This window comes from Ictidomys tridecemlineatus, chromosome 14 (assembly GCF_052094955.1).
Source record: "Ictidomys tridecemlineatus isolate mIctTri1 chromosome 14, mIctTri1.hap1, whole genome shotgun sequence".
In the NCBI taxonomy this organism is placed as follows: domain Eukaryota; kingdom Metazoa; phylum Chordata; class Mammalia; order Rodentia; family Sciuridae; genus Ictidomys; species Ictidomys tridecemlineatus.
Genome location: NC_135490.1, coordinates 36,057,604 through 36,082,351, shown reverse-complemented (window position 1 = coordinate 36,082,351; position 24,748 = coordinate 36,057,604). Strand labels below are relative to the sequence as shown.

At 34.2% G+C, this 24,748-nt stretch overlaps 1 long non-coding RNA gene across 1 annotated transcript; it reads right to left on the bottom strand.

The window, feature by feature from the left end:
- Positions 1-14,136: 14,136 nt before the first annotated feature.
- On the bottom strand, positions 14,137-21,979 carry LOC144370337 (uncharacterized). The gene is made up of 2 exons (XR_013430321.1): positions 21,846-21,979; positions 14,137-16,610 (listed from the first exon to the last, which is right to left on the bottom strand). It is a non-coding gene; the product is annotated as an uncharacterized LOC144370337 (long non-coding RNA).
- Between the last annotated feature and the right edge of the window lie 2,769 nt (positions 21,980-24,748).

Here is a 24,748-nt window from a genome sequence, read left to right as displayed (position 1 = left end):
CAATGCAAGAAAGCCCAACTGTTGTTTTGTTCACATTTCAGTTTTCCCACATGCCCCTCTTCTTCTCAAACTGCAAAATTGCTATTCATCCCCATGTTGACTTTAACGAAATGTGATAATCTGTAGGGATCGTTTTCTTTTAGGAGCAAATAGCAATGAAGCTTGCTATTTAAATCTTCTTTCCATTGATACACTTGAGTATTTAAATTGCACAGTTAAAAGTAATGAGCACTTAGTACCATTTCTGACTGCCTCAAACTGCTCTCACCCATTATCTCACGGAAAGCATTTTATACCAAGCTTCTCAAATAAAATAGCAAAGATTTTTTTTTTTTACCAGTTTTTTCTTTTTTTACTCTTATAATTCTTTGGTTCTCCCAAGCCTTGGTCTGAATGCTTTTTGATGTTTTCATATTTTCTTCAAATGATAAATAGCTCCTTAAGCTGTCTCAGAAACCCAGTCTGCCTGCTATAAAAAAAAAAAGAGCTGTCAAAATTAGTAAATTCACAACATATGTGTTTCCCCTATCATACTTCCTCCGAATCAATGATATTAGCTTTTTCTGCCATGAAACTCTTTACAAAACAGTATCGATATGATTAGCATATTTCACTTGTAGCTCAACATGTCACTTGCTGCTCTGCCAAGTCAACAGTTGCCAGTTGGAGGTGTCACAGAGAAAAAGCAATGATCCCAGCCTAAGCTTGCTCATGCTGGGTGACCCAGGCTTTGGAATACAGGCTTCACCTAACCATTAATTCTCATCCCTGAGAAGGACTTACCTTCAGAAATCTCAATGTAGATGTCATGTATGTTTTTCAAGGAGAAAGTCCTTTTTCCTTGGTCTGGAATAACTGAAACATAAGGCCATCTAATGGCCCATCCATGGATGCGCCTGTCAATAGCCCAGTTTATCCTGGACGGGTGTCCATCTGACTGGCAATCTATTGGCCATTCTGCTCTGTTTCCTGGGGTATCCCCCAGCAGGTCCTCCTCGCCTCTACAAGGAGCAACCGGAGGCAACAGGCCCGATGAACTTCCCCTGTGAAGGACAATTAGGTCCACACAGGAGAGCCTGGGACTTCTCATAGCCAATCACTCCCTCGGCACCCACTCACGTGTCCCTCTGGACTCCATATTGAATTAGGAGTGTCTTTTAGTTCTTAAAGGGGAAGAAAAATCTAAATGCTATGGAAACTCACTGTTTTTTGGGCTAAACTGGTTTATGGAAGTTGAAATAAGACATAAAACAGATTTTTTTGTTGTTGTTGTCATTGTTGTTTTTATAATGAGCAATCAAGGGAGAATGGAATCTTGTTGAAAATAGTTTTTAGTAATTTAACCAAAACAGCATGAGTCTATAATGTCTTAAATATAGATGAGATGGCACTTTTAGAGAAAGTTGAACTTCCCAACTCTTTCCCTCTAAGTTGCACAAAGAGGAATTCGCATTTTAGCTTCATAAATTTTTTGTCATATTTTTTCATAGTCATTTTAAAATATATGCCAAAAGTGCATAAATAGATGAAGAATAAGACATATACCAATTTGTAGCTACCACATTTTATTATCTATAATTTTTATAGTACATTATGTTGAATTTAATATTTTATGTAACAATATTAATATTCCTCAGTAATTATTACTTAGTGTACCTGATTTTGACACTTTTAATATTGAATTATATCAAGTATTACGTAAATTGTATGCAATGAATTTTCTTTTCTTTTTCTTTTCTTTCTTTTCTTTTTTTTTTTTTTTTTTTTTTTTTTTTTTTTGAGTTTCCTGCATGTTTAAATGTGCAATTCTCATTTGTTCATCCTGGTCTTAAAAGACACTGAGTTGCTTCCAGTTTTTTTTTTTTTTTAATTTTTATTGTTGGTTGTTCAAAGCATTACATAGTTCTTGATATATCATCCTTCACACTTTGATTCAAGTGGGTTACGAACTCCCATTTTTACCCCGTATACAGATTGCAGAATCACATCAGTTACACATCCATTGATTTACATATTGCCATACTAGTGTCTGTTGTATTCTGCTGCCTTTCCTATCCTCTACTATCCCCCCTCCCCTCCCCTCCCCTCCACTCTTCTCTACCCCCTCTAATGTAATTCATTTCTCCCCCTTGTATTTTTTTTTCCTTTTCCCCTCACTTCCTCTTGTATGTAATTTTGTATAACCCTGAGGGTCTCCTTCCATTTCCATGCAATTTCCCTTCTCTCTCCCTTTCCCTCCCACCTCTCATCCCTGTTTAATGTTAATCTTCTTCTCATGCTCTTCATCCCTACTCTGTTCTTAGTTACTCTCCTTATATCAAAGAAGACATTTGGCATTTGTTTTTTTAGGGATTGGCTAGCTTCACTTAACATAATCTGCTCTAATGCCATCCATTTCCCTGCAAATTCCATGATTTTGTCATTTTTTAATGCAGAGTAATACTCCATTGTGTATAAATGCCACATTTTTTTAATCCATTCGTCTATTGAAGGGCATCTGGGTTGGTTCCACAGTCTTGCCCTTGTGAATTGTGCTGCTATGAACATCCAGTTTTTGTTTTTAAGAACATGCAGATATGAAAATTCTTGTACACATATACAATGCATGTAGGTAAGAATTTATTTACATTGTAATCTAAAGAGTGAACCTTTGCATTTATAGGTTATGTACGTGTTTGTCTCTACTAGGTAAAGCCAAATTGATCTCCAAAGGTCGCTGTCTGAATCCACTGAGTCCCAATTGTATAAACACTGTACTATCAGATTTTTAAATTTTTCCCACTTTGTTAGTGTCAAATAACAACTAATTGTGATTTTTACCTCCATTTTCCTTATATCTTAAGATACTTAACATTTTTTTCATAGATATCTTAGCTATTGATTTTCTAGTTTAATAAGATACCTGTTCACATTTTTAGGCATTTCTCTACTTAGTTTTAAATTCTCTTACATTCAACTTTATAAATTCTGGACAATGTAGCAAACACGATAGGTATGAATTTATTTATATTGTAATCTAATGAGTTTAAATGGATACAAAGTATTTTGAAAGCAAATCTATATTCATTTTTTTTTAACAATAGTCATTGAGGACCTTATATATGCAAGACATTGACCCATTAAAGAAAGTGTTTGTTTGGTCATCCCTGTGCTAGCAAAATTAGAAAGATAATAAGCTTAACTAATTTAAGCCATTAATCCTAGAAACAGAAACAGCCCTCGCCCCTATCTTTCCTCCATAATAGGGTTTTCACTCTGATTTATTGGATAATTGCCTAATCCATCTTACATATGTAGACAAGACTTTGTCAACCTGAAAAGCTTAAAAGTCTTTGAAAGAAAACTCCAACTAGCTAACCATTATGTTGTAATTTATTAGCTATGGTCATCAACACTTTCTAGCAAAAATTCATACAGAGGATATACCTAGGGGAGTTCTTAATGAAAACTCAAATCTTTTCAACTTATGTTGAAAACATGGAAACACTACGAGAGTTATTTGGCCAAATCTGACCTAAATAATTCTAGAGATATAATTCCTGGTTCTAGTTCTGTGAGACACAAATCCTTAAAAGTAACTCCTGAACATGTCTTAGGGCTTCAATAATTGTTACTGTCTCATTTTCTTTCTCCTTTCATTTCTGTAGAGAATAAAGCACTTTTCAGAGGAGGTAGTATTTGAAGTCTCACTTAAATATCAGCTATTAAAACATTAAATGTTCTTACACTTATTTATATATTTGAGTTACTTAAGCTTTTTGTATTTGCATACCTAGTGGTAACACAGTAATATATTTATGTATAACAAATTCAGACAGTATTGGGTAAAAGTACAAATTCTTTACTATTGTCATCTTATTGCATTTAATTCTCCAGATAAAATGAATGCAATGGGCTTTGTAAACTTTTAGAATTTTTTTGTGTACTTATATAAATATATACGTAAATGGATACAGTTAGAACTATAAAATGTGTAATTTTGTCTTAATATAAAATGGCATAAGTATTATATAAATATTTCTGAAAAAAAATACATTCTCATAATAGCAAGTCTTAAGGATGTTTCTGTGTTGGTATGATTAGGTCTTTTTATTCAACTGCCACACAGTAGTGGTTTATATGATTTGAGATATTATATATTAATTGATGAAAATATATAATATCTGTACATTATATTTTTTATCATCCTAGAGTGAATATTCTTATACAGTACCTTTTTTTTTTTACATGAATGAACAAATACCAGAGAAAATACTTGAAAGTTCTATTTTCCAAAAGAAAAAAACAAAAACAAAAACTCCTACTCGGACTTGCCCTGGTACACATTCTTGCATTAAGAGAATCAAAAACACTCATGGTGCCAGAAATCACTAGCCTTCTCCCACAACCCCTCAGTACATATTCAGGAGATTCCTTTTATTCACTTATATGCATCTAATATGCTTCCTTAGCAAATTCTCATGCCCAAGAACTCTCTTTTCTCACATCCATCTCCTCTATCTTATCCTAAAACATTCTTTTTCTAGGTTAGCAGTGATTTCTAGCAGCTGTGGGTCATATAATATATAGAAAAACTGCTTATTGGCTGCCTATAGGTTTGCTGAAATTTTCCAGTTAAACTCAACAATCATAACAGATAGTTTTATTTTGTGTATGTGTGACCTGCAAGAATGTATAATTATGAGAAGAGGAAATTATAACTTGAAAGCATTTATAGGCCACTTCCTGTGTGACTGAGTAAAATGCCTGGGCTGGACTTATTAAGAATTGGAAAGCAAAAAATTTTGCCTCAAAGTTTCTGCACAGTCCTCAGACCTTCTGTGTTTCCTTGTAATGTGACTTTGTAGAAACTGAGCCATGTGAGTACACAATTTATAATCTCCCGTTCACGAGCCAAATAAGCTTTATCACTTTCTCACAGGTGAAATTGGGATAAAAAATGTTTTCCACCTGATGCCAAGCTCTAATACCAAGGGGCAAGCCTGTCCCTGTCGTAATTTCGCTTCATCCACCCAACAGAAATTTGCACAATAGTCATCAGCAGCCTAACTACATTCCATCTCAAATTCCTCTTGACTCTACAATTAACTCATCTCTTATTCTGCATTAATCCATTTCAGCCTAACCACATCACATCACATCCAGCGTCCCACTTGAGAATGGAAAACAAATCTGTTATCTGAGCAATATCAAAGTCCTGCCATAACACGACTGGTTGCAGTACTTAAGAAACTGCGAAGTTCAGAGGAGAAAATCCGAGAAACCACAATCCAGCAATAAATAAATACCTCTATTCTTCATGATGTTCTTTTTCCCCTGCCACAAGAGGACCAGAACTCCCACTGGAGACAAAGGAAATGAGGTAAGGCTGGAAATCAATCACATGTTAAAAGTCAGATGCTAGGACAGTGACTTTGAGATTTTTGCAAACAACTTCAAAAGAAACCCCACCATAATAAAATATTATTCTCAATAATTCCCCTGAGTTTATGTTATAACTTTCCTCTTACTTTTCTTACCACTTTTGTTTGTTTTAACCTTATATCCTCCTGTTTGCCTTTATTCAAGTTGTTGTTTCCTGCCTTATGAAGACTGTCCTCATTTCTAACTTTGTGTTTCTCAAAAGAAAACTGTTTCTTGAAAATTAATCCTTTTTTTTGCAAATATTTTCCATCCCTTAGATTGTCTTTCACTCTTTGTTTCCTTGCAGTAGTTTTTGTTTTGTTTTGTTTTGTTTTTTGTTTTAGTTTGAGATAGTCCTGCTTGTCTATTTTTGTTTCTGTTGGCAAAAGCGAAATCAGGATTCCAAAGAGATACATTCATTAGAGCACAATTCAAAAAAGCCAAGATGTATAAATGACATAAATGTCCATCAATAAATAAATGGATAAAGAAAATGTGTCACATATACACAATGGAAAATTATTTAGTCCTTAAAAAGAAAATTCTGTGAAATGCAGAATTTTCTGGATGAACTTTGAGGACATTGTGCTAAATGAAATAAGCTCATCACAGAAAGATAAATGTTACAATTATATGAGGTATCTTAAAGAATCAAATTCATAGACTCAAAGTTAGTAGAATGGTGGTTTTGAGGGACTGAGCTGGGGAGAGGAAAATGAGGCATTACTTACTACTCAATGGGTATCAAAGTTTTAGTTCACAGTGTGGAATAAGTTTTTGAGATTTACTGTTTAACTTTGTACCTATAATCAACAATAATGTATTGTACACTTTAAAAACTTATTAAATGTTCTCACCACAATAAAATTATTTTTAAAAATGGAAAACATAAAACTTTTGGAAAATACAAAAAAATTAAGTTAAAATGTTTAGCTAGGAGCCAAGTGATATTTACAATTGTTTACAATGCTCTAGGAGATGAAAGCTGTAAAGACACCAACATTTTAAAAATATATATTTTGTTTACTCACTCAATAATTATAATTATGTACCTGGCCATAGTCTAAGCATTAGATATAGAGGAATAAAAGAGATTAACTTTCTTTCTCTCAGAACATATTTAAAAGTTGGGAGGCAGCAAATAGACACATAGACACATATCAGAGTTTCTCATGTTAGCAATTGTTGCAATGCTATTAAAATTTGGTAACTGTATAGAGAGTTTATAAAGGAGTGTTCACTCTTGCTAAGGTGTTCAGGAAAGATTTTTCTGATATTTTAATAGAGAACAAAAGGAAGCAAAGAGACTTATGCAAACGTGGGTGGATCATTCCAAATAAATAATAGAGTAAGCTCAGAGGCCCAAAGGAGGGGTGAGCTGAGCATAATCTTTGAGACAGCAGCCACTGAGAGGAGGGATGATAGAAGAACACCAAGAAGATAAAGATCACGTGGACTATGTAGGGAATTTTAAGCTCTAGTGAAGAACATTTTTGTTCTAATTTTACCAAAAAAAAAAAAATCATTACAAAGTTTTTAAGTAAAAAGTGCTAAGCTTTGTTTTATGCTTTTAAAGATCAGGGAGGTTGCTACTGAAAAGTTCAGTGGGCCTCATCAGTTTGCAGCAAAAGTCTAACCAGATGTTCTGAAACCTGTAACAAATATTCAGCTGCCTAGGAGTTATGATGAAAGAGAATAACTAATTTTAGGTAAGTTACATTTTTTATACTCTTACCAAAAATCTCATATGAGAGAGAGAGAGAGGCAATTTAGTAAGAAAAAAAATCATAACTTTAAACAGACACTCACATAGTGGATATTCAGATGGCCAATAAATACATGAAAAGATGCCACGCATCATTAGTCATCAGCGAAATGCAAACTAAAAACCACAATAGAGCTCACCACATCCTCACCAGAATTGCTAAAAACAAAGCAACAACAACGGTAAAAATCCATGGCACACATGAAGCAACTAGAAAATTCTCTCTCACACATGCCGAAAGGGCGTCAAGCTTTTCGGGAATCTGCTTGGCAGTGCCTACTCAAAGTGTGCTGGAGCAGCGCATGAGATCCAACTTCCGTTGCCTGAAATTTGCAAAGATGCAAAAAGTTACAATACAAAAATTGGCAAGTGCTGTAAATCAGAGTGTTTTGTTTTTGTTTTTTTCCCTTCAGAGAACCACAGACTAATGCTGAGCACACTCAAACTCAGCTGGGTCACCAACAGCCCAGATGTTTCCACCCATGGTCATGAGCAGGACTTCCATAAAATTAAATATTAGACAACCAGGAGGGGAATAAAACTGTAGGTGAAGACAGCAGGGATGGATCTCAGGAATATAATATTGAGGAAAATAATCCAGGAAATGAGACTCATATATGTATATAACATTAAAAATTAGCCTAAACTAATCTTTAGTATTAGAGAAGTGTGGCATTATAAATTAGAATACAGATGCAGAGACCTGGGAAATAGTGGTGACTTCCAATGGGGAGAAAGTTTCCAACAATGTTTTCTTCCTTCAGAGTACTATGATGAAATTTGTACAGCTGTATTCTTAGTCTTTGGGCACTTCTATGTGTGTATATTATTATTCAATTAAATAGTAAGTTTTATTCAATTAAAAAGAATAGATTTTAAAAATCAAATAATACATATCTAAAAATGTTTTCTGAATATTTTTATAAATAAAAACCCAACTTCCTTTAATTCAAATATCTTGAGGGAATAGTTAATAATTTCCGGATTATTGATGCAAAAAAACTAATTTTTATTGTGCTGTTAAAAATTGGTTATTTTGTAAATGTTTTCTAATTTGATCTACACAACTTTCATTATATTTGGCCTTCCTGATATTAGATTAGAAAAGGAAAACCCTTGGAGCTTTGTTTTTTTTATTTTAGTGTGTTTAAAAATCAACTGAGGAACTTGTTATGAATTCAGATATTGAGACTCTCCCACAGAAACGAATTCAATATATTTGTTAAGACCTAGGTTTCTACATTTTAATAATCACCTCATATGATCTGAAGCAAGTGAATGCATAAAGGATAACTTTGGAATACAGTGATCAAGATACCAAAGAATTATTATAAGCTAGATGACAAAAAGAAGGAAAGAAAGGAAGGAAGAAGAAAGGAAGGAAGGAGAGAGGAAGGGAGGTAGAAGAAGATATATTATTCTACTGATTCTACTGAATGGTTCCAGAAAATAGTCATCCCAGTTGAAAGATTTATATAGAGTCACTGTACTTGGAATTTTAACTATTAAGATGAATGAGGAAAAAATTATAAATTCTTAGACTTTAAAAGTTGTTCATTGAAATATTTGTACAATTTAAATGATATTGCTATAAAAAGACTTATTACAAAATATATTTTCAGGTAAATTTTGAAAGGTATATTATGATGAAAACAGAAAAGAATTACCAGGAATAGATACAAAAGGTGATGTATCCATTGTAGGAAATCTATTTATAAGTTACTGGATTAAATAACTCTTACTCATTTCCAGTAGTCAAAATGCTCCTTAAACATGGAAAATTACTGCTGAACACTTAAGGAGTTTTTACTGCTCTTGTGAGAAAATTTGTTACTTTCATTTACTTTTCCTATATAGATGGTTTTCTTAAGTCCCTGTGGAACTGATTCTTTTAGTAAGGCCTTGTTGATAGGGAAATAAGTACAGTATTAATAACAAAACTAATCATCAAAAGTGACTAATGAATGTTTAAGCATTATAAAAATGAGAATAACTTTTATAACAATACATGTTATAAAAATAATTTTATAATTACAATTTTATAAATTATAATTTTTTATAACAATATATGTATATGACAGTGAAAAAAATCTGATTTCACACACAAGCAAATATTTCTAGACACAAACTGCTAAGTAAATGGTCATTGTCATAAAAATAATTAACCGTAAAGAAATAAAAATAACAAGACATGCTGAAAAAAATGCACAGAAAAAACATGAGCACTTTTATTGTCATTATATGTTGCAGTTAAGATTTCAAAAGTAAATTTCAGTAATTCATAATTTTGCCTAAACTTAAGGCATTTTATACTGGCTCATTTCTACACCAGAACATAGATCCATACTTTTGGGAATCAGACTATGTGGAAAATACTATAAGCAAATAATATTTACAAGAAAGTGTTCTAACTTTAATTTTTCAAAGAGAGAGAGAGAGAGAGAGAGAGAGAGAGAGAGACAGAGAGAGAGAAAATTTTTTTTAAAAAAGTATTTATTTTTTAGTTCTTGGCGGACACAACATCTTTGTTGGTATGTGGTGCTGAGGATTGAACCTGGGCTGCACGCTTGCCAGGCGAGCATGTTACCGCTTGAGCCACATTCCCAGCCCTAGAAAGTCTTCTATAAAATTGTCAGTTATGTTAGTATATGGAAGCAGAAATACTATACAAATTGAAAAAAGTCAAAATAGGAATATATGTTTCTTAAGAGGTACTAAGTTATTGTTCCACCGGAGAAATGAGTTTGAGTGTATTCACCATAAAGAGATGCTATGTGTTTGAGGAGTATGACCTTATCCATTGCTCTGTGGAGGACACAACTTCTGAGTTTAACTTCTCTCTTGTCCCCCTGGTATCCCAAGTTAAAATTTAGGGGAATTAGATCATTAGACACTTCTCAGCCTTTCTCTCAAAAGGAACTTTGTGTTAATCAAGACCAGGTTATCCTATCCACTGACGACACTTCCTATGTCCAGCTTTTACTGGATATCCCCATACCCACCCCATCCCTCAAGCTTCACCTGATGCTGCTGAACTTAAACTCACATCCACTTAGCTGTGGTTCATTCTTACATTCGAAGGATGGGATGCAGGATTCTCCCAAACAAATGCCACGAGCCATCCAAGGGCTGTGCGTGTGAGCTATGCCCATTTGAGCGATATGAGGGGACTGGTCTGGTGCTACATGCTAATTGGACTGTGCCTTTCCTCTTGCTCTGCCTGTGATCCCACACAGCACCTGAGGTGGGTGTGACTTGTCAAGATGTCAATCAATCTGCTGACATCACAAAGCAAGACTCCACCTTTTGAAACCCTATCCCTTGCCTTATTTGGGTGGAATATTCTATCAAATGTGTGCGCTCTCTCTTGCCCTCTTTCCAGCACTATCAGTGTGGGGCTGACCCTTAACATCACAGAGCCATCCTGCCCTCATTCTTAGAAACTCAGATTCATGTTTTGCATGCTTTCTTCGCCATTTTCTGTTTATTGCTGCAGCCAGCTCTTTTGAACCCAGCTCATCTCACCAGCCCGGCCAGCTGAGGGGAAAAAAATACAATTATTTGTTCCTAATTGCATTTCTGCCTCCAAATCCTGTTTGATCACCAAGTGTTAGTTAAATTGTTTAACTATGGAAGACTCAAGAAACTTAGAACTTGTCCTTTCTGATAAGCTTAAATCAGAACTAAGGCACCCCGGCCCTTGCTTCTTCTTAGTACTGACTTTCTAAATTCTCCAATAGACAAAAGGCATTTTTTTAAAAAAGGGGTAAAAAGTATCATTTCAGATATTTTTAATTTTTTCATTGTTTTCTGAAGACCCGGTACTGTCCAAATGCAGGGCTGAACTGGGCTTTTGTACAATGACCATTTTATATCACCTTTGCATTTCCAGACTGTCCCTGAGGTTGGATTTGTGGGAAGGTGAAATACAGTCAACATTGGCCAGTCCAACAATTACTTTTAATATTTGCACAATGATAGATATTGACTAGTCTAGTCTCATTTCTACTATTTTTTTTTTTTTTTGCTTTTATGTACCTTACCTTCACCTTCTCTGGAATTCAAAAATTCAAGAGAATCTTTCATAAAGTTTTCATAGTTCCTTATTAGATTCTAATTTAGTAAGACAGTTTTTGACTTAAATGAGGTCAGTAGGAAAAAAAACAATTATGCAATATCTGATTGGGGAGAGCAGTGACAGAAAAACTTTAAATACTTGTGCAAATAACATTTATATGAAAAATTGTAAAAGATTATCATTTCTTCACCATTATTTCTGTTCAGCTGTATAATTTTCTTGGAACATAAGGAACAAGATAAAGCAAAGGAAACTTAGAACTTGGAAAAGTAAGTTATGACTTTGTACCGAGAGTTTCAAAAGGAAATTAATTATGTCTCTCTTATTAGAAGAATAATAAAGAAAAGTGGAAGTCTACAGAAGAGAGAGAAAAGGGCTATAAAATTTTTGATATTTCAAAAAGGTATTTTAATTCTCAGATGAGTAGCCAGTGACAAGTACCATAAAACCATCGATGACCCAATAAAGATTCGGAATGAGCTAGTTTTACTCAAGAAAGGAGGAAACCAGCATGAATAATAATTGCAAATTAGGTGAAATGTCTTTAATCACACTTAACTCTAAAAAAAAAAAACTTCTGCTCTAAATTATATATTATTCATTTAAATGCACATTATTTAAGTGAACTAGGTAGTAATTCTAGTAGACAATGAAATATACTTCTTTTAAGCACTCTTTGCATTTTAAGAGAATAGAAAATGAACATTCATTCAAATCTCTCAGTCATGCTTATAGGAAATCCACATGTTAATATGAAGACATAGCCCAGTTACCTCCAAATAGTTGGTGGAAAAATATGGATAGTTGAACTGTAAATTTTAAAAGATAAAATAAAAAGTATTTTACTTGTAGCCTATACAATTTATAAAAATTTTCTTTTAAAATGTCAGTATAAGTATCTCCAAACTTTTTTAGATTTTTAGTAAGATCTGTTTATATCTTCATTTTAAAAAATAGAGTTTCCTTTCTGAAATTCTATTGTAACTTCTGTATAAGTGTTTTTTTTTAATACTTTTTGAAGTTTGGAGTTGTTCTACACTGTTCACAAGGTAACAAGAATATGACCTATTCTGAAAAGCAATCCTGCATTCAACTCTGTCCAGTTCTTAGCCAGTTGACAACTTTAGACAAGTAAAGTAAGCCCACCAATATTCACTACTACGTCACTTGTTATTGATTATGATCCTTTATCTTGGATGCATAGTTTTGGTGAATGATATTCTAAGCTCCATATGAGATTGGGTCAAGAAAGTTGATTAAATTCTTGAATTGTTCCTGGATATAATCAGATGTCATCATCAGATTTTCTCTTCACTGGACCAGAGATAAAGAGGTCAAAAATATTCATTATGACAAGAAAAGAAACCTAATCTCTTGAATTTATGTTTTAAAAACCCTGATTATCATTGTCAAATAGTATTTGCTTCCATTCATGGACATGAACTATTTTTACCCTTTATAGCAATTCTATATTTATATGTTACATTGTTTCTTTCAATACTTAATATTTTTAGGAGGCTGTTATCTGGAGATCTTGTGTTAAGAACAGAGAGCCTTTTTTTTTTTCAGAGAACATATAAGCCACAAAAATTTTGTTTGCCTGGTGAAGTCCTAGCTTCTTACAGAAGAGTCTATATTCTCTTAGAAAGCATGTTCAATATGTCTAACAGTATTTCCTACTTAGGTAATCAGTATATGCATATGTGTATATGTGTGTATATGTATATACTGATTTATACTGTATACTATATACAATATATGCATACACACACACACACACACATGCACACATGCACACACACACTAATTAGCTAAGTGGGAGATAGATAGATTTCCACATCTTTTTTTCTATTCTTATATTCAGATAGTCTTCTTCTGTGTTTTCATATTTATTGTTAACTGGTTTATAAAATTCCAGTTTGTGCCAAGGAAATACCAAAGACATGACTTGTACACTTTTAGAAGTTGAGAATTTCTTGAGAGAGAAATTATAACACTGTTTTCAGGTTTATATTGAAATTAGGGTTTTATTGAAGCTTAATATCAAAATCCTTTACCCTAATGTCATGAACAAATTATTATTATTATTATATTTATGACTTGCAGCTTTTAAAAAAATAGATCTGCTTACCTTGACAAAAATGCATTTATTAATTTCTACAAGTAATAGTATTGTATGTCCTTAAAATCTTTCTTCTAGGTTATTTATTTTACAATATTTTTCTATTTGGAAAATTAAATAGACTTTTAATCCAATTCCATCTCTTCTACTTACTAGCAGTCAAAACTTATGTGTATTACTTAAACTCACTTTCTTTTCTTAAATCTATCTACTGAATATAATAATATCAAAATAATAGCAATGCCACAGAGCCATTATGATTCCATGAGATGTTAGTATTAATAAATACTAGTCCCTTCAATTTTAACTTGTATTTTACTTTTCTTTATAAATACACTTTTTTTTCAGATACTTGGAGATGCACAAAAAATACAGAATAAAACATAAATTTTCTCATACCCTATAAACAATTTCCCTTAATGGGAACTTTTGGTAAAATGTTATAGTAGAATACCACACCCTGGATAAGACATTAATACAATACACAGATCTTATTCAGATTTCTTCAGTTTTGTCTGCACTTTGTGTATCTACATTTTATCTTAGAATACCTTTAAAGTTGTGAGAATTTAAAAGAATAATTCAATAACTTTTTTCTTTTTTAAAAATTATTTTAAATTAAGTTGCCAATTTAAGTACCATTGTCTCCTGGAAATGTTAGTATAAGTTTATTACAAAGAAATACAGTGTTCCATATAAAATAACCATTAAAAATCAAAAAGTTAAGTGGATATGTTACTATTATCTAATACACAGACTTTATTCACATTTCCCCATATTTTCCAGTAAAATCCTTTATAGAAAGGACCTAATTATATTTAGTTGTTTAGTCTCCTTCAAGTTGGATTCATTCCTTTTATATTTGACATGTGTGTAACCTTGACACTTGTGAAAATTACAGGTCAGTTGTTTGTAGTGTGTCTTTCAATTTAGGTTTGTTGATTTTTCATCATGACTGGACTCAAGTATTTTGAGCAGAAATATCAAGAGCAGTGACACTGTGATATTATTGCATTCCATCCAGTTGTAAAGAAACTCAGTTTGTCCTATAGGGCTTATATTAGCCAAAAGTACTTGATAAAAAGTTTCCAGCTTTCTTCATTGTATAGATACTTTCTTTTATTTTTGTAGTTTATAAGTATTTTGTGCAAAAAGGTAATTTGATTATGTAAATATTTGGGACATTGTCTAACTTTCATTCATGTTTTGCATGCATTAAGGATTTGCTGAATTCTTTATTACTATGATGGTTGTAAAGTATTCCTCTTGTACTTATTAATTGGCATTCTCTGTGTATATATATGTATTTTGAAAATCTTCTACCTTTTCTTATTCATTTATTCAGGTATGAGCTCATGGAGTCCTTTTTTATTCAACAAGTTGGAATGTGTTATTATCACTACTTATTAAATGGAACCAGGTTTGGTTAATGAGAGACTCTTCAAACTGGCTTGTGAGTTTTCTTAACATAGATTCATAATTTTTTGGAGCATTTTATTGTTTACCTCTACAAAAAGATGTTCTGGCTCATCTGTACTTTCTTTTACCCAGCCGAGGAATCAGTAATTTCTCCAAGAAGTTATGATTCCTTTTAGTGAAAAAATGGTATTTAGACACCAAAACCTAAGTGAATATGTGCTCATTACATTTGGGATATCACTGCTCCCAGACTGTCTCAAAAGAAAACAGTAGGAAATATATAATTATACTACCTTTTTAGCTAGCTATCTCTATAAAAAAAATTATGAGTTCACATTGATACTTTCAAGTCGTCAACCTGCTTGGTCTCTCAAACTTGTTCTGAGTAATTACTCCTGTCATTCCTTCTTGTAGATACCTCTTCACCCTACGAATATTCAAAATCCCATACTCTTCCCTCACCACCCTCTATCCCTGACAGACATCTTCTCCAACTTTCTACTGCTCTAATAATCACCACCGAGCTGCTACCAATGCCCCTGCCCATAGTTCTTGCCTAACCAAGGTCCTGAAGGCTCTCTCCAGGCTGCTGCACCCACCACTGCCTGGATGAGACTGTTCACACCCTCACCCAGTGGCTTTTTTATTAAATTAGAAAGAAAAGAATGAATGGAGAGAAGAAAAGGAGAGGAGGAAGAAGGGGAAGAAGTAGGGGAAGAAAGGGAGGATTTTGTTTTAAACCAAGGAATTTATTTACCATACCTCTCAACGGTGATATGACAGGGAATTTTTCTTTCTAGTTAACAGTCTGACACTCATTAAAATATTGAGAATAAGCAAAAAACAGTGGTTTCTTAGATAAATCAGTTCCCAGAAACATAGTATTCTTTATTTACTTCAAATCTTTTTTTATTTTTATTGTTCTCCCATGCAGACAGATAATTCCACCTCTCCTTGAAACTCCATGATGCCTAAAGTTCAGTACGTACTTAACTCTTGACTTGAACATCTCATATTATTATTCCTTCCTGTCTCCATTACTCTGTGATCTTGCTCTAAATAATGTTCATAACTAGTTCTTGTCTTTTTTTTAATATATTTTTTGGTACCACCAGATTAAACTCAAGGGCACTTTAACACTGAGCCCCATCCCCAGCCCTTCTTTGTATTTTATTTAGAGATAGAGTCTCACTGTCTTGCTTGAAGCCTCCCTAAGTTGCTGAGGCTGGCTTGGAATGCTTGGTCCTCCTGTCTCAGCCTCCTGATCCACTGGGATTACAGGCATGTGCTACTGTGCCTGGACTCTTGTCTTTTTAATAAATAAAAAGACTGAAAGCAATGAACTTTCGTTTGTGCACTAGAAAAACTAATTGTAGAGAGGTGGCTGAAGAATGAAAAACTGAATCAAAGATATGCCCCAATGTGTTCTTTCTTCTGACAAGAAGGAGGTGGGTAGGATACAGAAGGCAAGTGCAGGTAGGAAAGGATGGAAAACTATTAGAGGAACAAAAAGGTAGGAGAGCCTACACATAGAAACCAAGAGGTGACTCCAGAGAAGTGGTTGTTGGGGTCCTGAACATTTGTTCCTGATTGCCTTTCGGGGTCACTTGGTGATCAGACAGTCAGAACGTCAGTCAGACTTTAGATTTTCTTTCCCTTATGATTTCTATACGGTGAGGTGTTTTATCGAATGTCTGGAGTAGCAGCACAGGAAAGTGTCATAAAAACGGAGGAAATTAAATGAAACATGCCCAGTAGGAGTTGAGCACAAATACACCAGTTCCTGTTCTTCATTGCTGTTCTTTCCAGCTATACAGAATTTTCTGGAAATGAAAAAAAAAAAAAAAAGAGCTGTTAGTGGTATCTAAAAATATTTAATTGGACTCAATGATTATTGTGCTAGAAAGGTGTTTTTCAGAAGTACTTCCTGGAAAGAAAAGCCATAGGAGAAATTATATTTTGGCTTTCCTGGCAACTCTACTTTCCACCCTGAGGATCATGACTGTTATATCTGGCTATCACCTTCTTTGCTTTACTGGGTATTAACCCTCTGAACATATATTAAGAACATCGTGCCAAGGTAGCTGTACAATGTCTCCACTTCAGCTTCTAGCTGGCTGACAGTTAGTGCACATATTAAAAAATAAGATATATTGCTGTAGAATATATAGGAATATTTTCCTTGTGGATAGAGCCCAAAGGGAAATGTGGAAAAGAGTCATTAGTACTTTAAAACTCCTTACTTTGTAGTTAAGTTGGTTGAAATCACCCTGCCTTTCTCACACACCACGTTGTTTATACACTTTACCTTTCCAAAGGTAACCTTTCTTCATCCTGATCTCTCTCACTATAAGGAACTTGACTTGGTATTTTTCCTCTTTCTAACCTCACTCACACATCACCTTCCGTATCTGACAGGTAAGAACTGCATCTTGTTCAGGCCAAACATCTGAAGTAAAAGACCAAAAAATGAGTTAGGAAAGGGGGAAAAAAATCTTACAGCAGCGAGGCAACATTGCCCTTTTCCTCTATTCAGAATGTTCTAGTCATTCATCCATCATTTAATATCTATCTGCTGAGATTTACTAGCTGTAAAGCACAGGATTAGACATTTTAAGGAACATAAAAATCTATTAGACATGATCTCTGTTCTCAAAAATTTATTTTCTGGCAAGTAAAAGAAGACATTTCCAGAATAAAAGCAACAGGTAGGACAACAAGCGAACGGCTATAAGAGAAGCTCCTACTAAGTGCTGCACAGAAAGATGAGAAACATGGGAAGCATGAATCAGAGAGTTATAAGTCAAGGAATTATTTCAAGGGCAAGATTCTTTCTAATGTGGAACAAGAAAGCTAAATTTCCATAGATTAAAGAGATAGGGTGGATGGGACAGCAATTCAAACAAGAAAGAATGATGTCAACAAATCTCTCACAAAGAAATGACAAAGCATCTTTTGGTTTGCTGATTCCACATTTGTTTTTATGTGCAGGGAACTTGCAAGGTTGCAAAAGTTTCCCACCCTGCAATGCTAGCCCCGGTTTTTGCATTACTGAGTCAGTTTCATTGATCATATTGTTCATCCTAGTTCTGTCCCTGACTCCTTTGGAGCCAAGTAAAACATAAAAACATCTATTTGCCCTTCTCCAAAGTGATCTGCTTGACCTGAACTGTAAGTCCAAACTGTTGCCCCTAAGTCCTGAGAATGACGTACAGTGATTAAAGCTATGTGCAGCTGTAACCCCAAAATGGACTTTCAGAAATGCAGATAGGAACCTGGGCCCTTTGGGTGCTTTCAAAGATTTTCCACAGCTACCCAACCTGGGCTTCAATACCTCTGATCACATGGAACTTGCTATTTCTAGAAGGAGTCTATTATTCTTTTTAAAAAACCGTCACTATTGGACACTTGCTTACGTATGAAGGGAAAATTTCTTCTCTGAGGAAAGGGTTCTCCAGAGCTGTGAGGCAATGGGAAAATCCTCTTTTGCTATAGAGACAAGCTCTATTCCCTTGTAGAAACTGACTACAGGTACTGTGGATGGAATGTGTGCATCCTGCTCAAATTCCTAAGTTACAATCCTAACCCTTAATGTAGTGGTATTTGGAGGTGAGGTCTCTGGGGAGGTATTAGGGAGAGATTATAACCTGAGAGTGGGGCCCTTGTTACAGGATTAGTGCACTTACTAAAAGCAAAGGAGACAGTATTTCACCAAGAGTTCAAACACATTTGGCACCATGATCTCAGACTTCCAGGCTCCAGAACTGCCATAAACAACCATCTGTTGCTTAAGCCACCAAGCGTATGGTACTCTGTCATAGCAAACCAATGTAAGACAACAGGTTTCTCTCCAAGGGTGAAATACACACCATATACTCTGACTCGTGACTTGAAATAATGGGTGGATTTTTGTGTGTTATTACAAAATAATGAAAACCTCCAAGATACCTTCTAAAAACAAAATTTGTACCATTAAGAATGAATCACCCAATCAACAAATGGGCCAAGGACCTGAACAGACATTTCTCAGAGGAGGACAATCAATCAATCAACAAGTACATGAAAAAATGCTCACCATCTCTAGCAGTCAGAGAAATGCAAATCAAAACCACCCTAAGATACCATCTCACTCCAGTAAGATTGGCAGGCATTAGGAAGTCAAAAAAACAACAAGTGCTGGTGAGGATGTGGGGAAAAGGGTACACTTGTACATTGCTGGTGGGACTGCAAATTGGTGCGGCCAATTTGGAAAGCAGTATGGAGATTCCAGGGAAAGCTGGGAATGGAACCACCATTTGACCCAGCTATTGCCCTTCTGGGACTATTCCCTGAAGACCTTAAAAGAGCATCCTACAGGGATACTGCCACATCAATGTTCAAAGCAGCACAATTCACAATAGCTACACTGTGGAACTAACCCAGATGCCCTTCAATAGATGAATGGATAAAAAAATGTGGCATTTATACACAATGGAGTATTATGTAGCACTAAAAAATGACAAAATCATGAAATTTGCAGGGAAATGGATGGCACTAGAGCAGATTATGCTTAGTGAAGCTAGCCAATCCCTAAAAAACAAATACCGAATGTCTTCTTTGATATAATGAGAGCAACTAAGAACAGAGCAGGGAGGAAGAAAGATTAACATTAAACAGAGACATGAGGTGGGAGGGAAAGGGAGAGAAAAGGGAAATTGCATGGAAATAGAAGGAGACCCTCATTGTTATACAAAATTACATATAAGAGGTTGTGAGGGGAATGGGAAAAAAAAAACAAGGAGAGAAATGAATTACAGTAGATGGGGTAGAGAGAGAAGATGGGAGGGGAGGGGAGGGGGGATAGTAGAGGATACGAAAGGTAGCAGAATACAACAGTCACTAATATGGCATTATGTAAAAATGTGGATGTGTAACCCATGTGATTCTGCAATCTGTATTTGGGGTAAAAATGGGAGTTCATAACCCACTTGAATCTAATGTATGAAATATGTTATGTCAAGAGCTTTGTAATGTTTTGAACAACCAATAAAAAACAGAAAAAAAAAACAATGAATCACGAGGAGAGAAAATAACATTCAATTCTCTTAGCAAAAAAAAAAAAAAATGCCTTTATGAGATTCTTTCTGAACCATTCCCTTATGGAGCCAAAGAGCAGTTTACTGAATCTTCATTCCAGAACGTTTTTATTTGCTTAGACGGCAATGCAGTAATTGAGAAGACAAAAGTGACAGTGGTATTATACTTTCAGGAACTGTTTACCACAGCCTAGGCTGTGAGAGCCTGTATTATAAAGGGAGATAATTTTAGTTAGGACATTGGGGAAACCCACAGATTGTTGGAGGGGAAGTACTACTGGCTCTTTCTTTACATAGAAAAATAAACCTAGCCTAGAGACCAGGCATCAAAAGATTCCAAGTTTTGCCTTGGCTGCAGGAGCATGTCTTCATCTCTAAATAAGCCAAACTAAATAGTAAAATAATAGTTCTGTATTTCTCAATGTCTTGGTAAGAAATGCTTGGAATACGTAAAATTCAGAGTTCAGGTATTTGGGAAACTCATTGGATGATGAAATTTCTAGAAGTCTTTAGAAAAACTGACAGATAACAAACAAGGTTTGCTGTTTGATTAAAGAAGATTGAAGAAGGTGAAGTTATATCTCTGTTTGCTTATCTACTCAATTAAACAGGGAAAGGATACATCATGTATCCAGGCTTTGTTTAGAGAAATGACTCCTCAATGTAGCCTGGGGTTACAAAGTAATAGAGAGAGAGTTGGGGTGCAAGGTATGTGTCAACTTGATAGAAGAAAAACCACATTTATTGGAATTTTAAGGATGAGTTGTGCACAGAGTCATCCTCCACCCTACCTAGAGTGGGCTTCAGCATCTCACATGAGTACTTAGGAGGGACATGGGTCTTGGCCATTTTCTAGGCAGCTTCATGAGCAAAAGACATCAAGAAGGATGGCCATGTCAGAAGAAGAACAAGAAAGATAGGGATACCAGTTTATAGGATGTCCAGAAGGACTTGAGTAAAATTTTCAGGGAGCCAAGAATCCTGTATAATCAAATGAGGCAAAAACAAAATTATGGTGAGTGAGGTTAGGTGACTTGACTTAACTTCATAAGCCATGAACACCTGAAGATAATCCTATTACAGAAGACATTTTGTTTCCATTCATTTATTTATGAATCACAGTATACTTTAAATATGCAATTCATTAAAAATAATGTGAGAGTTCGTATCATGTTCTAGACACTATCATAGGAGCTGATATCCACTAGGGAAAAGATGGCATGGACTGAGTGACTTCCCTCTAGTGGTAGAGAGAGAGAAAACATAAATGATAATAATAAAGAAGACGTTTGTAAATAACATTATGTTAATGTTTTGAATATTTGAGATCAATATATTTAACCAAATTTAAACACTTTGTTATGTAATGAAACATCATGTTACCCAACAATCTATACAATTTTTATGTATCTGTTAAATAAAAATTTAATTTTAAAAATCAGAACAAACAAAAACTCTCCAAGGAAAAAAAATAATTGTGAATTTGAGATGCTTATCTGTTTGGACGAAAGATGCATAAATTAAAATACATTAATGATTTTCAAAAACACTAATAATTGAGTTCATGTTGTTACGGGCCAGGCTCTATGGGCAATGACCAGACAAACTCCGTTTTACTCTGAGACTCCATGTCATGTAAGAAATGCTTCTATGGGAACACCCCCCACCCCCGCTCTGAACTCATCACAGTTGCTTAGCATAGCATGTTGGGCAACACAAAATGGCAATTCTTATACAATGTAAAATCCTTCTCTTTTTGGTTCCCATTTTTCTTGGACAATGTACTCTGTCAGAGAATGATTGTCTAGACGTTAGTAACCATCCTTTAACTTGAACTCAGCTAGGGTCCTTTTGACCCACTCCCCCTTCTGCTTATGATTTTAGATCTCGTGATGTTTGTTTATGGTTTTAAATCCTAGCAACAGCCACTTATGATTAATGCACTGACATGATTTACTTATGGTATAAAAGGTATATTCTAACCTCTAGAGGGGGGTCAAAGGATATAGGTTTGCAGCCTGCTCCTTGGCCCACCAGTTGGTGAATAAATTTTCCATCTTCTGCTTTAAGATCGACTTAGTGATTTACTGCAACCTCGACATAACAATGGAGTGATCAGAGCTGTAAGAAAAAAGAGAGAGAAAGAAAATAGAGAATGACTGTAAGGGAGGTGAGTATGGTTTCCTATACTATTAGGTTATTTTGTGTGGATATATGTATTTAAAAATAGACGTAACTGTTATTATGCCACAAATGTAAATTATTTTTACATTTTTACTCAATACTCTTCTTCTGACATATTTATATTTTATATTCATTTTATATTTTGTAGGTTTTGTGTATTCCTTATGCTTACTGAATGGTATTCTATCATATGGGTATTTCACAATTTGCATAACATTTCCACTTTTAATGGGTACATAGATAGCTTCCAACATATTGCTGTGTTGAACATGTTCACACATATCTTAGCAAAGTTGTTCTTGGGTTTATTTTCACAAATGGAATTGCTGAGTCATAATGGAAATGCATAATTTTTTCACCAATGAGGTCAAATTTTTTTCTCAAAATGGTCATTCAAGATACACGATTAGAATATGAAGATACTGCCTACATATTCTTCACATTTGATATTAATCAAATTATAAAGCTTGTCACTGTTGAGTACAAACTAAAGTCTTAAGCTTGTTTTAATTCTCATTTCTCTAATTACTCATAGAGCATCTTTTTATGAACTTATTTGCATTTTGAGTTTTACCGTATATGAGTGGACTATAATTTCTGCCCATTTTTTAATTGAGTTCCTATTTTTTTCTTGAAAGTTAAAAAAAAAAAAACCTAACACAAAACTCTTAAGTATGCAATCTATGTTTGTACTTTGTCAGTTCTATTGTCAGACAGTTGCAATTGCTTCTGGGTCTCTCACATTTTTGCATTTCTTACCAGCAGTGATACTGACAGCTGTTTTTCTGGATCATCTTTTTAAAAGCATTTGTACAGTGAACAGGCTTGTAAGACAGAGATACTGACTTCCTCTGGGGTAGAGGGTATATTTGATATCCAGTATAATAAGATAATTTCTCCTTATGTGGTAAAAGATGGGCAGGATTGCTTGAAGCCTTTTATAAATGATTAGCCTTTCTAAGCTTGATATTTTCTTGATTATGATGCAAACCCCACTGTTTGTGGAATATCTGTCTAGCACCCCTTGCATTGCTAGAGTGGAACTTAGTGGGCGTGGGAGAACCAGTACAAACATGAAACTCCTGCTGCCTGCTGTGCCATGCATAACAAAATCCTTTGTCTCTGACCCAAGAGTCCCATGACTTTTTATAGCCTCCATGAAATTGTGGCACACCAACATATTAGCATATAATAGGGTAAAATCTTTAGACTCTTCACAGTTCCTGACAGTTTCTTTTATTTAAAATATATCCATCATTTTATGTAATAAAATGTGCTTTTAAATTATTTCATAAAATTTTCCCATTTCCCATACACAGGATCCCAAGGGCAGACATTTTCCTATCCTTTCTTTCATTAATATTGTAGATTTGCTTTTACATCTATAGACCAGTTTATTTTTAGCATGATGTTTGTGCTATAGAGATAAAAGTCATTTTCTCCACATAGTGAATCAATTTGCTTAACATCATGTAACAAATATTGGATCCTTTGTCATTGATTTTTGATGCTAGCTAAACTAATTACAAATTCCTATATAAAAAAGCATCTGCTAAACAGGCTTTTCTATTTAGTTGGTCTCTTTATCTTTTCCCATGCTACTGGCATAATCTTTTAGTTAATATACTTTTGTCATGTATCTTTGTACAGTAGAATGAGGCCTCCCGGACACGTACTTTTCACTATGTGCTGTAGATTCAGTTTTTCATGTATCCCAGTAAATTCTAGTTAGAAATTTTAATTGGAAATATTGAATAGTCAATTCTACATAAGTTGGAGAGAACTAGCACACAATTGTGATGCTTACCACTTCTTTTGGTCTTCATTAAAGTTCTTTAATGGAGTTTTTAAAATGTGTAAGTGTACATGTGCATACATGTGTACATATATGTGTATTTATGAAGGTCTTATGCTTTTTATGTTAACATGTATCCGAGATATTTATGTAAGCACTATTCAATTTTTATTTTATATTGATATGTTATTACTGATGTCAAGTGGTGCAATGATCTTTTATATTGATTTACTTGTTGGTAAAGTGCTGAATTCTTATTGGCCTAAACAATTTTTTTGCGTGGATTTTTTTTTTTTTTTTTTTTTTTTAGTTTTCCATGTAGATGAACAGGACATCTTCTAACAAGGTTTTCATCTCTCACTTTTAACCTCATCTCTCTACATTCTTTTTGAAAAATTAATAAATAAATGAGTTTTTTCATTGATCAGAACCATTAGTATACTCTCTTTTAAGTCTTAATTCAAATATTATCATCCAACTATTTATTTAAAATTTAACTCCCACCAAGTACTCTCTCTCTATCCTCATCTTTGTTTTCTTCTTTACATAGCACTCAATACTTACAAATATAGTACAATTTATATAATAATTTTACCTACTATCTGCTTCTTTTAGAATTTAAAGTCTGTGAGGCCAGGATATCTTTGTTTTCTTCACAACTTCATTCCTAGGACCAAACAGAGTACTTAGCACATATTAACAAAAATTTGTTGAATAAATATTGGAAAGAAGACATGGTAGTCGGTGTTCTCTTTTTATTCTTGAAATTAAAGGGAATGGTCTAAAACATGAACAACTTTGGTAACCATAGCTTTTATGGCATTTAAAGATACTTTTATCTTTCACAATGGAAAAATTAAAACATCTTTAAATTTTTGAAAACACTTCTGAGGTTTTTTATTTCCCC